Source organism: Neovison vison, chromosome 11, assembly GCF_020171115.1.
Source record: "Neovison vison isolate M4711 chromosome 11, ASM_NN_V1, whole genome shotgun sequence".
Lineage (NCBI taxonomy): Eukaryota > Metazoa > Chordata > Mammalia > Carnivora > Mustelidae > Neogale > Neogale vison.
The window spans coordinates 9707550-9720335 of NC_058101.1; positions in this window are offsets into that span (position 1 = coordinate 9707550).

Below are 12786 nucleotides of genomic sequence, written 5' to 3' on the forward strand. Positions count from 1 at the left end.
AAAAATAAAATACCTGTTCCCAGCATTTTCATTGACAGCTCCTAGATTTTTCTCAAATGGAGTTCAAAAAGCTATTATGGAAAATCAGATCTGGAAATTATGATCAACTCAGTCAACTTAAGAGTGAATTAAATAACATCCACTAATGGTCATTCATTGTCAATAAAAAAGTCATGAATTTAAAGAAATATTTTATTTGTATTTCATGTTACATATTATGATAGTTACTTTGTAAAGAAACTATTCCTCTTCTCTATGGAATAGTGCCATTTTGGATGTTTTCCTGGTCCTTTGTGAGACCCCTGAGACTAAACATACCTTGTCAGCCTCCCTGCTCTGTACTCCGCCCTGTTGACAGGTTTCCAAGGACCTTGGGCACTCCCAGGAAGCAAAGGCAGAGTGGGCCTCAACCCTTATATTACCAGACTTCCATGTGTTCAATCATGTCTCCTTACAGCATTACAACACACACACCTGCACACACGTGCACACACACAGTCTGTTCCAGTGGGGGAAAAGTGTGACTCCCTCTCTTTCCAACACTAAACAACATCTAAGTCTCCCTCTCTGTTTCAGCCCTCCCCCTTTCCTCTTGGTCAATGGAACCCTAAGAGGTTTCTCTCTCCTTTTCAATACTTTCCAGCTTTGGCTCTTGGTTAGAGACAATGAAAAACATACTTATTGTAGTTGTTGAGTTTCAAGCAGCCTTTCTCTAGAGAATTTCAAGACTCGAGTCCACTGTGGAGTGTGGAGAACAGGCATAAATCACATTCTCACCATCCACATTTTTTCACATTGGACTCAACCTACATACACTTGAAAGACACTGAGGTGGGAATATGTTTTTCTTGATGAGGAATGGCTATCATAAACCATAGAATTAGTTTCATCGGACAATCTCTTTACTGACCATGCTCTATTTCTACCTCACTTCAAAACCTAACATACCATGTTATATACTGCAGTGAAATGGACATCAAGATAATTTTCTCGTCTATTAGTCTGTAAACATCTCAAGAACAAGAAGAACTTTGTCTCACTCATTTTTCTGTCCCCAAAACCTAGCAGGGTGCCTGGTCTTGAAGAACACTCAGTGAGTACTTGTTGAATGAGCGAGTGAATGAGTGAATGGTAATCCTTTTGGTTTCAGTGTTTGAACCACCTCAGTCTTAAACCTTACTGGCAGCTTTTGTGAATCACTATAACATAGGCTGCCTGGAGTATAAAAATGCCAAGAGGGTAGACCAATGATTAGGAGACAAGGAGAGGAAGACTTAGCAATTTTAGTAACAGCATCATATTCTAACTCGTCCTCTTCTCATGAGTAGGTCCAATTCAGGGGTGTTCCAATTGTGGACTGAATTGATCAGGTGTGTGATATTATATAGAAGAATAAATCATCTTTCTAGCCATGTCAGGAAATAGATTTATTTCGTTATTTTTTCCTCTATAATAATGTTAATATTAATTTGATATCATAAAGTATCTTAAATTATTTTATATTTTACAGTTTAAATAATGGCTTTCATACCATTATCATATATAATCTTAAAAATATATTCAAATGTAGGAATTGATAGTCAGAGAGGTTGAGGGTCTTGATAATGATGACACAGCCAGAAAGGGGTAGACTTGAACCTACGTCATTTCACTCCATATATTCTTTCCATCATGTTATCATGCAAGACCTTAAAAGGAAGAACCCAAAGGTGAATCAGACATAGACACCCTAAGACGTTGTAGGTGAGATCACTGACCACATTTCGGAGTAGAACTTGGAAGTACCATCAGAGAAATAGAAATAACTTGCAATGGAAGGATAAAGGAATGAGAGTTGATTTCCACCTGGGGAAGGAAGAAAGCCTTCACAGATTGGTAAATGAAAAGGACTTCTAGGATGCCAGGAATTTGGAAATTTGGGTTGTAGAGGAAGGTTATTTTGAGTTGAAGAAAGGACAGAAGGAAGCACAGGGCTTGGGTTGTGGATCAGGGAACAGCAATGGCTTAGTTTGGCAGGATCTTGAGTGGGTGTAGCGCACAATATGGTCGGAAAGGTCAGCTGGGGCCAGATTGTGAAGGAACTTGAATTCCAGACTAAGGCGTTCAAATTTGTTATGGAGACAGTGATCACTGAGGATAGAAGTTTTCTGCATGGACCATGAAACTGTTGAGCAGGGCGAATGAGATGTCTGGACCATGGCCACTGCACTGGTATCCCCCATTTTTATCAAACCAAAGATGTGTGCACCTGTTTCTCTGGCTGATGTCAGGAAATCCTTTGATATTTCCCCAGGGTAATATTTTCCTTGTATACCTCAAAAAGGGAAACTGAAAATCCTATGAGCATTTCCAAGAAACGGGCTGTCCCAGGGCAATGAGCCCTGACTTCTGCCCGACAAAACAGGTCTGCTTTGGACAGGGTGTGCACTGCACACACTCAATTGATAGCAATGCGAAAAGCAGATATTCCATCTGCCAACGATAAAACACATAAAATCACACAGGAATGTACAGTATGCTGGTTTGAACTACATAGGCGTTTGCCGCAACCGGAGAGAAAGGACCTGCCTATTTTTGTCCCCTGGTAAGGACATTAGGGAGGAAAAGCTTTGATGTTTAAGCAATCATATAATTGACTCTACTGTTGGATCCAGAAGCCCAGGGTTGGTTTCAGGAATGAGCACTGAACATTTTTAATGGCACGATGAGTAAAGGAGGCATGTGGCAAAAAATGTTAGGCAGATAGACTATTATCCGAAATATTCTGATTATGCAGATTTTCAGCTTTCCTTCTCAATGGGTACGCTGCTAGCCTGGCTGAATTTTGGCTTCAGGTTCTAGATCCCTGGGATAATAATAATCTAAAAAACAACATAGATCCTCCAACGCGGTGGCCAGCTATTGTGTCCACGTTTGGAGAGGGCCAGGTAGATGGAAAGGGCTCAGATGGATGCAGGACGACACATCTGTCCGACGATTCTGCGATTAGATCTGGAGCCAGTTTCTCATCCTTTCCCTTCGCCCCGTACAGCCAGTGAATGTGCCCAGTCCTACCGATTCCTCTTGGACAAAACGACAACCATCTGCTTCTTTCTGTCACCAGCTTCGTCCAGAAATTCATTGCCTTCTTCCTGGATTAGTGTAATAGTTTCCTAACTGATTTTCCTGCCTTCAGCCTCCTCTTTCCCCATCCAATCTGCAGACTACCTCCTTTTTCCCCTATCCAACCTGCAACCATTCCAAACTAACATTCTTAAAATAACTGCTCTCTCTCCCTTACTCATCTGTTCATGCCACCACACAGTTCCCCATCACCTGCTCTGCAGCCGGGCGGTCAAGTGTTCCTGATTAGGTGCACCGAGGAGCTGAAACTCCTCCCTTCCAGCTTCTATCAGCACATGCCCTGCACGAGGCTGCGCTGTTCACATTTTTTGTTTGTTTCGTTTTGGACATTTTTCTCCCCTTCATCCCTTCCTTTTGTTAACACACTCTTTGCTCCAACCTTCCCCTTTATCAGCCTAAATCTCAACTTTTCCATGGTTACTCCAGCCCACTTGGGTGTCTGTTTTCAGAGTGTCTTTCCAAATTTATATCTGAACTCCTACTCTGGTGCTAGCTTACAGACTGCCTTGTTTGGTTAATTAATCTCTTTAATATTGGGGATTGTCCCCCAAAACACTTTTATGTGCTGTGAGAGCAAGGATCGTTTGTAGCGCCGCTTTTGTAATAACCTCTCGTGTCCAGCAGCTTTATAGGATGATCTAAAAAGAAATGCTTTCTTAAATGAATTTAAAAGAACTGCATTCTTTTCACCAAGGAAGGTAATACATGGTAACGAAGTTTAGCTAACTTACTTTATCCCAAAATCAGAGAAATGATTAAAAAGTGAGATAAAATTTTTTTTAAAAGTGAGATAAATAGTGACAGCTAACAATTAAGTTGCTGCTGCTTTTGTTCCAGCATACTTTCATAAACATTAGATACATTATTTTATTTAATATCTTCAGCAGTCTTGTGAGGTAGGCACTACTATTATTCCCTGTGTATAGAGCAGGGAATTGAGACTTCTAGGGATAAAAAATTTGTCCAAAGTCACAGAGCTGGTAAATGGTGTTTAAGTTTATTTGTTTAACTTCAGAAACCATATCCTTTTTCTTTAATATTTTATTAATTTATTTGACAGAGAGAGTGAGATCACAAGCTGGCAGAGAGGCAGGCAGAGAGAGGGGGAGAAGCAGGCTCACTGCTGAGCAGAGAGCCTGATGCGGGGCTCAATCCCAGGACCCTGAGATCATGACCTGAGCCTAAGGCAGAGGCTTAACCCACTGAGCCACCCAGGCGCCCCCAGAAACCATATTCTTAATTACTCCTTGCTATGGTCTGAATGTTTGTGTTCCACCCCCCACCCCCAACTCAGATTCATAGGTTGAAATCCTAACAAGGTGATGATATTAGGAAAGGAGGACTTTGGAAAATAATAATGCCCAGAACTATGGGAAATATATTTCTGCTGTTGACAAGTCACTCCATGTGTGGTGTTTTGTTACTGCAGCCTGAACAGACTAATACACTCAGATAGTCTGGATTTCTTAGAAGAAATCACAACCCTCCATCTGTTTTTTAGTAAGACAAATAAATATACATTTTGTGATAGAATATGATTATTTTACTATTGATAATACTTTCCTGGCTAACATGTGAGACAATTGGTACCAGAATAAAAAACAGCTCTACTTATGAAAAGAAAAATTGGGGGAAAATGATTTTATAGAAAACACATACTGGGATTGGGATGGATAAAATTCATAGAATAACAGCAAGGTACATTAATATAACATGTCATTTAGGCACTGTGATTTATATTTTCCAGTCTGAATATATATCATGTTATTATTTATAACCAATAGTTATTATTTTCGAAAAGAAATGACTTGTTTTCTGAATTCAGCCATAATTTGTCTTTCATTGGAATTGTTTGTTCAGTGTGAAATCTGATAGCTAAAAAGTTGTAAAGATAACAACGTTTAAAAAAAAACTATATTTAGAACTATTCCCTATAAATCATATTGTAGAATTTTATAGAAAACAAGACTCTCCAGCTGTTCTAAATTTTCACTGAAAACAAATATGAGGAAAATGGATTTTCTTCTAGCAGGAGGGTTTCAGGCAATAAGTATTGTGAGTTTGGGAACAGTCTTCCAAGGGAAAATTATGGTTGCATATAAAATCAATGTTTATACTATCATTTATTAAAAAACCTCAATGAGAGCATCACTATTCTCTTGAAAATATCTGCATGATCTATCAATAACAGAGGAATCTGGAAAGTAGTTAGAGCTGATGACCAAAAGCAGGACCTATGGGTGTCCAAAATGGGGAGGGGACATGAGCTTGGAAAGAGGAAATTCTGCTCTTCTACGTTAGCAGAAAAACTATACAACTTTGAGTAGTTTCGGATGAACATGACCTATATTAGCAAGGACCACGTGAGCAGCCTAGTTTAAAACAAGAAGTCAGGAGTCAAGGGCTTTGGAACCTAAGTTGACAAAGAGGGATGAAGAGGCCATTTATGAAAACATTTACTCAAAAAAAATAGCTTTTATCCAACACATTGATACATCAAGCACTCCACTAGGTACAGAGATTATAAAAAAATATATGATACAAAAGTAGGCTTTGCCTCCAAGGGGTCAACATGGTTTTGAACTGTGACTTATAAAGAGAAGTGGGTTAGGGTTGAATATAGGACTCTTAGGGCCTTAGATGTACCATGGTGGGGTGACAGATATCAACCTTGCAAGGCTGCTTGACAGAATTTTCCCCAGATTCATCTTGGGTATTTGAAGGGGAAAGCTGAGGTGCTTATTCAGTTCAGTATAGACAGAAAGCACTTAGTCATAATGGCCAGGGGGGATGTGGACTGTGACGGGATCAGCTCCAGACCTAAGGGCCATCAGGGGCCCTGCAGTAAGTTGTGAGTCTAGTCTTAGAAAACCAGAATTGGTGCTGAGGATATACTCCGTGGTGTATCTCCTCTGGGCCATCACCTCACTGAGGACTGACATCTCTTATTAAATACTTTAGGGAAACTAACTTCCCTAAGAAAAATTAATAAGATTTAGAAGGAATGTCAGGGTCATCTTTGAATTATAGGATTAATTTACTTCCCATTATGTCCTCCCAGTGCCTCACCTTTGTTCCATCCTTCTGCTAAAATTCATGAAACTGACCCATGAACAGAACAGTGTTTTCATTGCTCCCACCAAAATGGAATGGAAAATGGCCAGATTCCTGACCCACGTGGGTATGCTGGGTAACTTCTCTTGAAGGGAGCTGATGTAGTACCTGCAGGGAGGAGACAACTGGGTTAATTGGAATCATAAAGGATCTGCCATTGGGTCACTGCTTGCTGTGCGCCAGGTATAGCACAAACACACTCTGAAGGTGTAGATCTTAGATTCTAGTTTTAGATTTCTCAGGCTCTCTGCCTTTGTTTGTGCCATTTCCTCTGCGAAGAGCCCCCTTTCCTCTCAAAACCATCTGAAAATCTTTTTTCATCATTCACAACTCACAATTTGGCACCTACTTGAAGACTTAGTTCTAACTTCCCCCAATCTAAGAAAACTCACCTTCCGTTCTCTACGCCTCTGTGGTAGGTTCTTACGTTTCTCACCTAGAACCTACTTTTTGCCCTGGTTGCTGTGCTCTCAGTTCACAAAGCATACGGCTGGCTTTCTTACTGGAAGATCAACTCCTTCAGAGTAGGAAACACTCTTTTTTTTTTTCCCTAAGATTTTATTTATTTGACAGAGAGAGAGAGAGAGAGAGAGAACACAAGCAAGGGGAAAGAGAGAGGGAGAAGTAGGCTTCCTGCCCAGCAGGGAGTCTGATGTTGGGCTCCATCCCAGGATCAAAGGCCAACGCTTAAGGACTGAGCCACCCAGGTGCCCCAGAAAACACCCCTTTTAAAAGCTTTATCTTCCCCAAGCAGCGTGGTTTTCAAGGTTTCCTCCATATCACAATCCTTTGGGGAGCCTGTTAAAAATCTGGATTACTGGTCTACATCTCAGATTTGCCAGGTTAAATCTCAGGAGGTAGGGCCCCAGGACTCCCATGTCAAACCAGTATCATGAGTGAGTTTTGTATTGTACAAAATTCTGGACTCTGTCTTAGGGTAGAGCATTGGTTCTCAGCTGGGATCGATTTTGCTTTCCAGGGGACATGTGGCAACATTTTTGTTGATCACAACCAGGACAGGAATGGGTGCTCCTGGCATCCGGAAGGGAGAGGCCTGGGACACTACTCGACGTCCTACAATGCCTAGGACAGTCCCCAGCACAAAGAATTATCTGGCTCAGAATGTCAATGGTGCTGAAACCCTGGTATTGAGCAAACAACACCCTGTGCGTGCAGATGATCAATAAATGTTTCTTGAATAAATGAGTCTATGGTGAAGTAGGTTGGTAAAAGTAAAGTGAGGTGTTTTTCATAAGGGTTCAGTTGCATTCCTTCTGGGACAGGCCTGATGGGGCTGCTTTACAGCTTCCTAGCTGTTCAGCTGTGTGGGGTCACGAAGGCCCAGGACCTCCTAAACACCACCCATTCTAGCAAGAATAGTAACCTTTGTATAAGAGAACCAGTATTATTATTTTTATAATGTTCACATCATAGTGACTTTCTCCTTTTAGTTCTTTACGGGTTTCTTAAATTGTAAAACTAACATGTATTTCCTTAGATGACCCTAGTATTCCTGGGATGGGGGGTAGCGTGACGTCTGTGGTGCAGACAAGCCCCTCAGGGAAGCTCTATGATTTGCTGTCTCGGTGTAGTTACCAGTGCCCTTCCTAGGACTAGAAGCCACTGTTTCCCACACACAGACCAGAAAGCCACCTCGCTTTCCAAATACTTGTCTTGACAACTTTGGGCCTTGATTTGAAAACAGAATTCTGGAATCGAACGTCTCCCTTCGTTCTTTGCGATTGCTCAGTCCTGAATGAAGCGTCCTCCCCCCAAAACCGTTTCCTCTGTCTGGAGAGAGGCTGCATTTAGATTGTCTCTATAGAAGTCAAGGATCAGCTCGTTCTGAGAGTGGTCAGTTTGGGGACTTACAGCTTCTGATCCTAGCATGACGGTTATGTTCAAGTTAGGCCATGGGGAACTTGTGGCTGTGCTATGTTAGCCTGGTAAGCAAAGGATTTGTTCCTGGAGAATAAACCCTCGGAGATTATGTGTGTGTGTAAATGTGTGTATACACATATCATTCTACCATACTGAGACCAAAGATAGGAGACTTACACATAAAAGATTTGGATGGGTTCATTTCTGACTCTCCGACTCCACTACAATTTCCCGCTTTTGATTTTTGTTTGGGTTAGAAGTCCCCGGCTAGGCTGCTCCGCGTTGAGGTTCGCTGGTATTTGGACAATGCTTTGACTCAGTAACATCAAAAAAGAAAAGAATGAGGATTTGATTATAGTTTTCCATCTTAGAATAAATTCTTATTTTTTTAAATGATATTTATTGATGCAGAAATTTTTAAAGTATAACTATAAAGTTATAACACACAATTCTGTGAAGAATTTGGACATAGGCTATGTTATTTTCCTTTTTTTTAATATTTGAGAAATTTGGTTCTAGTCTGTTCAGGTCAGAAGTAAAAATGAGTTTAAAAGACTGGAAAGTATTTAATAGCATATCAAAACATTTTTTTTGGGTGGTCTCCCCGTAACTCATCTTTTTTTATTTTCCTTCTTCTTATCACCTTTATTTTCAAACACGTTTCAGTGTCAGGCAAGTGAAATAAGAAGAAATAGCATCTTTAAAAATCAAACTAAATAGGAGAGAGAGGAGCAAGGCAAAGGCTAATTAATGAGGTGTTTTGCATTTTCTCTCCAGCATTTAGTACAAGGCTAACTTTCACTGCTGTCTAATCAAGTGAATCAAGAGTGAAAAGTTCAAATATTAGGCTTTCCTGTGGAGCTGGTTTCATGAGGTCCTGAAAGCCAACATCAGCGGAGTGACAGAAGGGCGTTCATGTTTCTGTCTCGTCTGTGGTGGGCTGCTGAGATGGTCACTGGAGGCAAATGAGACTCCCCAAACCAAAGTTTAACCTGAGCCTCAGATTTCGGTGCCCTACGGTGAAGGCCTTTGCTTCAAGTCTCCACTGACTTCCTCTGCATTTCACTAACCCCTCTCCCCAAATTGCTTCCTTAAAGCTAAACAAACAAAAACGTCAAAACACCAGACTTCTCAACAAAAGGCATTTTGTTTTCTACCCAACTGTTGTGTACAATATATGAAAGTCACAGTCATGGCAGAAGGAAACTTACATTAAATTAACTTCCCCAAAACAACTTAAAATCAATAGATGTGTTTTCCTCCAGAGAAATCCGTAATTACCTTGGCTTTGGCACAGCAGAAAATAACAGAGTATCATAGACAGTTTCTTGAGTTGACTATAGTTCAGATCAAGATCCACATATGCTATAAATCTCTGTAATGGCAAATAACTATCAGGGACCTACGAAGCCATTTAGCGATTTAAGTGGTCCACACCAGAACTTCCAAACAGATTGGAACAACCAGTGTTCATTTCTCACAGAATACTCTGAAATGACCAATAGGTGAAATTAAAGTAACAGCTTAGAGATTTAAGCTTGTGTCTGTAGAATAGGTCCGCCAGATAAAATGCAGGGCTCCCAGTGAAATTTGAATTTCAGAGAAGCAAGGAATTTCCTTAGCATAAATATGTACCAAATATTTATAGGACACGATTTTACTAAGAAACTATTTGTTATTTATCTGAAATTCAAATTTAATGAGGTATTCTGTGTTGTTTTTTTTTTTGCTAAGTCTGTCAACCTTACCCAAGAAGATATTTTCAAACTTCTATTTTATTTTTTTTTAAAGATTTTATTTGTTTATTTGACAGAGATCACAAGTAGGCAGAGAGGCAGGCAGAGAGAGAGAGGAGGAAGCAGGCTCTCCGCGGAGCAGAGAGCCTGATGCGGGACTTGATCCCAGGACCCCAAGATCATGACCTGAGCCGAAGGCAGAGGCTTTAACCCACTGAGCCACCCAGGCATCCCAGAACTTTAACTTAATATTTTAAATGAGAGAATTGTACTTTTTGACTTTCTGTAGGTTTGGGGCTTCTGGAGGTACAGAAGAAATTTTTAAAATTAAAAAAAAAATTTTTTTTAAGATTTTATTTATTTGACAGAGAGAAATCACAAGTAGGCAGAGAGGCAGGCAGAGAGAGAGAGAGAGGAGGAAGCAGGTTCCCTGCCGAGCAGAGAGCCCGATGTGGAACTCCATCCCAGAACCCTGAGATAATGACCTGAGCCGAAGGCAGAGGCTTAACCCACTGAGCCACCCAAGCCCCCAAAATTTAAAAAATTTTAAAACAGATACATTTTACTTTAGAAAAGTAACCAGGAAGACTCTTGAGTTACTCCACTGTGAATGAAGTACCAATAAATCCCTTGGGTGGTATTGTGAGGTCGTCTTACCCCTGCCTGACTGTAGACGCTACCAACTGAGATATTTTGTGTTTCTTCACTAGAGAAGCTGATGTATTTTTTTTTCTTCATTTCACTGTATCGTTGAAAAATTAGTGTAATGATTACATAAAATGTATATTTTGGTCAAAGTGCAGAGATGTGTCATATGATGGTGTTTTAGATTAAATAATATAGAGCTATTAGTTCCTATTACTGTTCTATCAAGACACTACAGGTCACAACCCATACGTTGAGGATTGTGCCTTCTTTTTATTTTTTTAATTTTTGGATTTTTAAAAAGATTTTAAAATTTATTTGTTTGACAGAGAGAGAAAACTTGCTCACGAGTTGGGGGAGGGGCAGAGGGAGAGGAAGAAGCAGACGTCCCGCTGGCTGAGCTGGGAGCCGGATGTGGGACTGGATGTAGAGCTCAATCCCAGGACCCTGAGATCATGGTCTGAGCCGAAGGTGCCAGTGCATTGTGCCTTCTTTGGTTGGAAATGGATGTTCCAACCCATGATTTTACCAGGGTAAGAGATGAGATTTTTAAAGTGGGGAGGAGAGGGGCCTCCATTCTGTAAGATTAAGAGTCATAAGGCTAGACTTAGAGACATGGAAATGCCCCCAAACCGAACCCCTTCGAGGCTAGAGCTGGTGCAGGTGCACGTGATAAATGCTCCGAGTCAGCTGCTTGGAGCTGACCCTTAGGCTGTGCTTCGCTCCTATAAATCTCCAACACACCCATCCCTATTAGTCATGAGAGACACTGAATCGTGTCCTTCTGTTGTCACTTTAGCATTCAAGGAAGTTTTGTAAAACACTGCAATAAGGACCCAGCCCCTTTGGAGAATTAACCAAGGGATCTATGTCTCTGCCTGGAGAAAACTGGAATGGGGAGAGAGCAGCCCAGAGAATCAGCTTATGAGACGACGGGCTGTGACCTGCAGGAGCTCCGGACCAGAGCTGGGGAGGCCAGACACCCGGCACATCTGAGAGACACGAGGTTGGATCAGTAGAACATCTAACAATTCCTCAGAGATCCCCAGAAATCACCCGGGAAGAAGAACACAGTACAGGAGTGAACTTCCTGAAATCGATTTGTATGTTAGAAGAAACGTAACCTTATTTGGCATTACAGACTCGTGAGATTTGGAAGCATGTTGATTGCATTATGTTCCTCTTGGCAGCCAGAAAGCTTAGGGCTGAAAGTATTGCTTAATTATAATAATCATCTCATCCAGAATGCCTAAAATCATTAGAAGCTACCAGGAAGGAGGGAAATCGAAGTACAACATCTTCTCTCCCCTTAAATGGTTCATGACCCCTCTTTCAATCTTTATTACTGTAAAAAGTTTTTGTGTGTACAGTACTAAGGGGATTTGATTTGCACATAAGCTGGGATTTAGAGATGCCTGAGCACGTGCGGGGAAACCGGAGGGCAGCCTGCCAAGAGTCTGCTCCGATGAGTGAGTGGGAGGCTCTTGAGAGGATAGAGTCGCTCACAAGCTGGACCCCAAAATGAAACAGCAGAGTGGGGGGGCAGGCGTGACTCTGGGTAGAATCATCTTGTCAACTGTATTAGTTATTGATTCTCCCCACTCCCCGCCATGGAGATGTGTCAAGTCTTCTGGGGACAAGTGTAAGTAAAACCAGAAAAAAAAAAACAAAACCAAAAAAAACGTAAAAAGGTGTTTTAGTAAAACTGCTACATAAAGGCACCTGAGTGGTAGAGTCGGTTAAGTGTGTGACGCTTGGTTTTGGCTCAGGTCGTGATCTCGGGGTTGTGAGATGGAGCCCCACATCAGGCTCTGTGCTCACTGAGGGGTCCGCTCAAGATGCTCTCATCCTCGGTCTCCTCCCCGGCCCCGCCCCTCCAAAGCAAACAAACAAACAAATAAAATAAAGTAAAAAGCCTGCATGAAAAGGAGTGGCTTTAGATATCGCCTGAAAATGTTACATCCCCCTAAATGGTTGGTCCTTCAAGGTCCACAATGATCTCCCCTGGGAGGCACCGGTGCTTTGGGGCCTGGTAGCAGAGACTGAAGCAGGGACAGGCGTGGCCGACGGCCCGAGAAGCTCCCAGGCAGCATCCCAGGCCGTGGGGTGATGACTCCCGGTATGGGGAGTGGCCAGACTCTCTCCGTCGTTCAGCTTGAGTCAGCCTTCTCTAAACCCTCTGTGCCTAAGCTTTGGGGTCCGTCCTCACTGGGTCTGGGACACCCAGTTGTAACAAGAATCTTGCTAAGCAGGTTTTACGAGAATCCTCACCCTCCATGTCTGATCA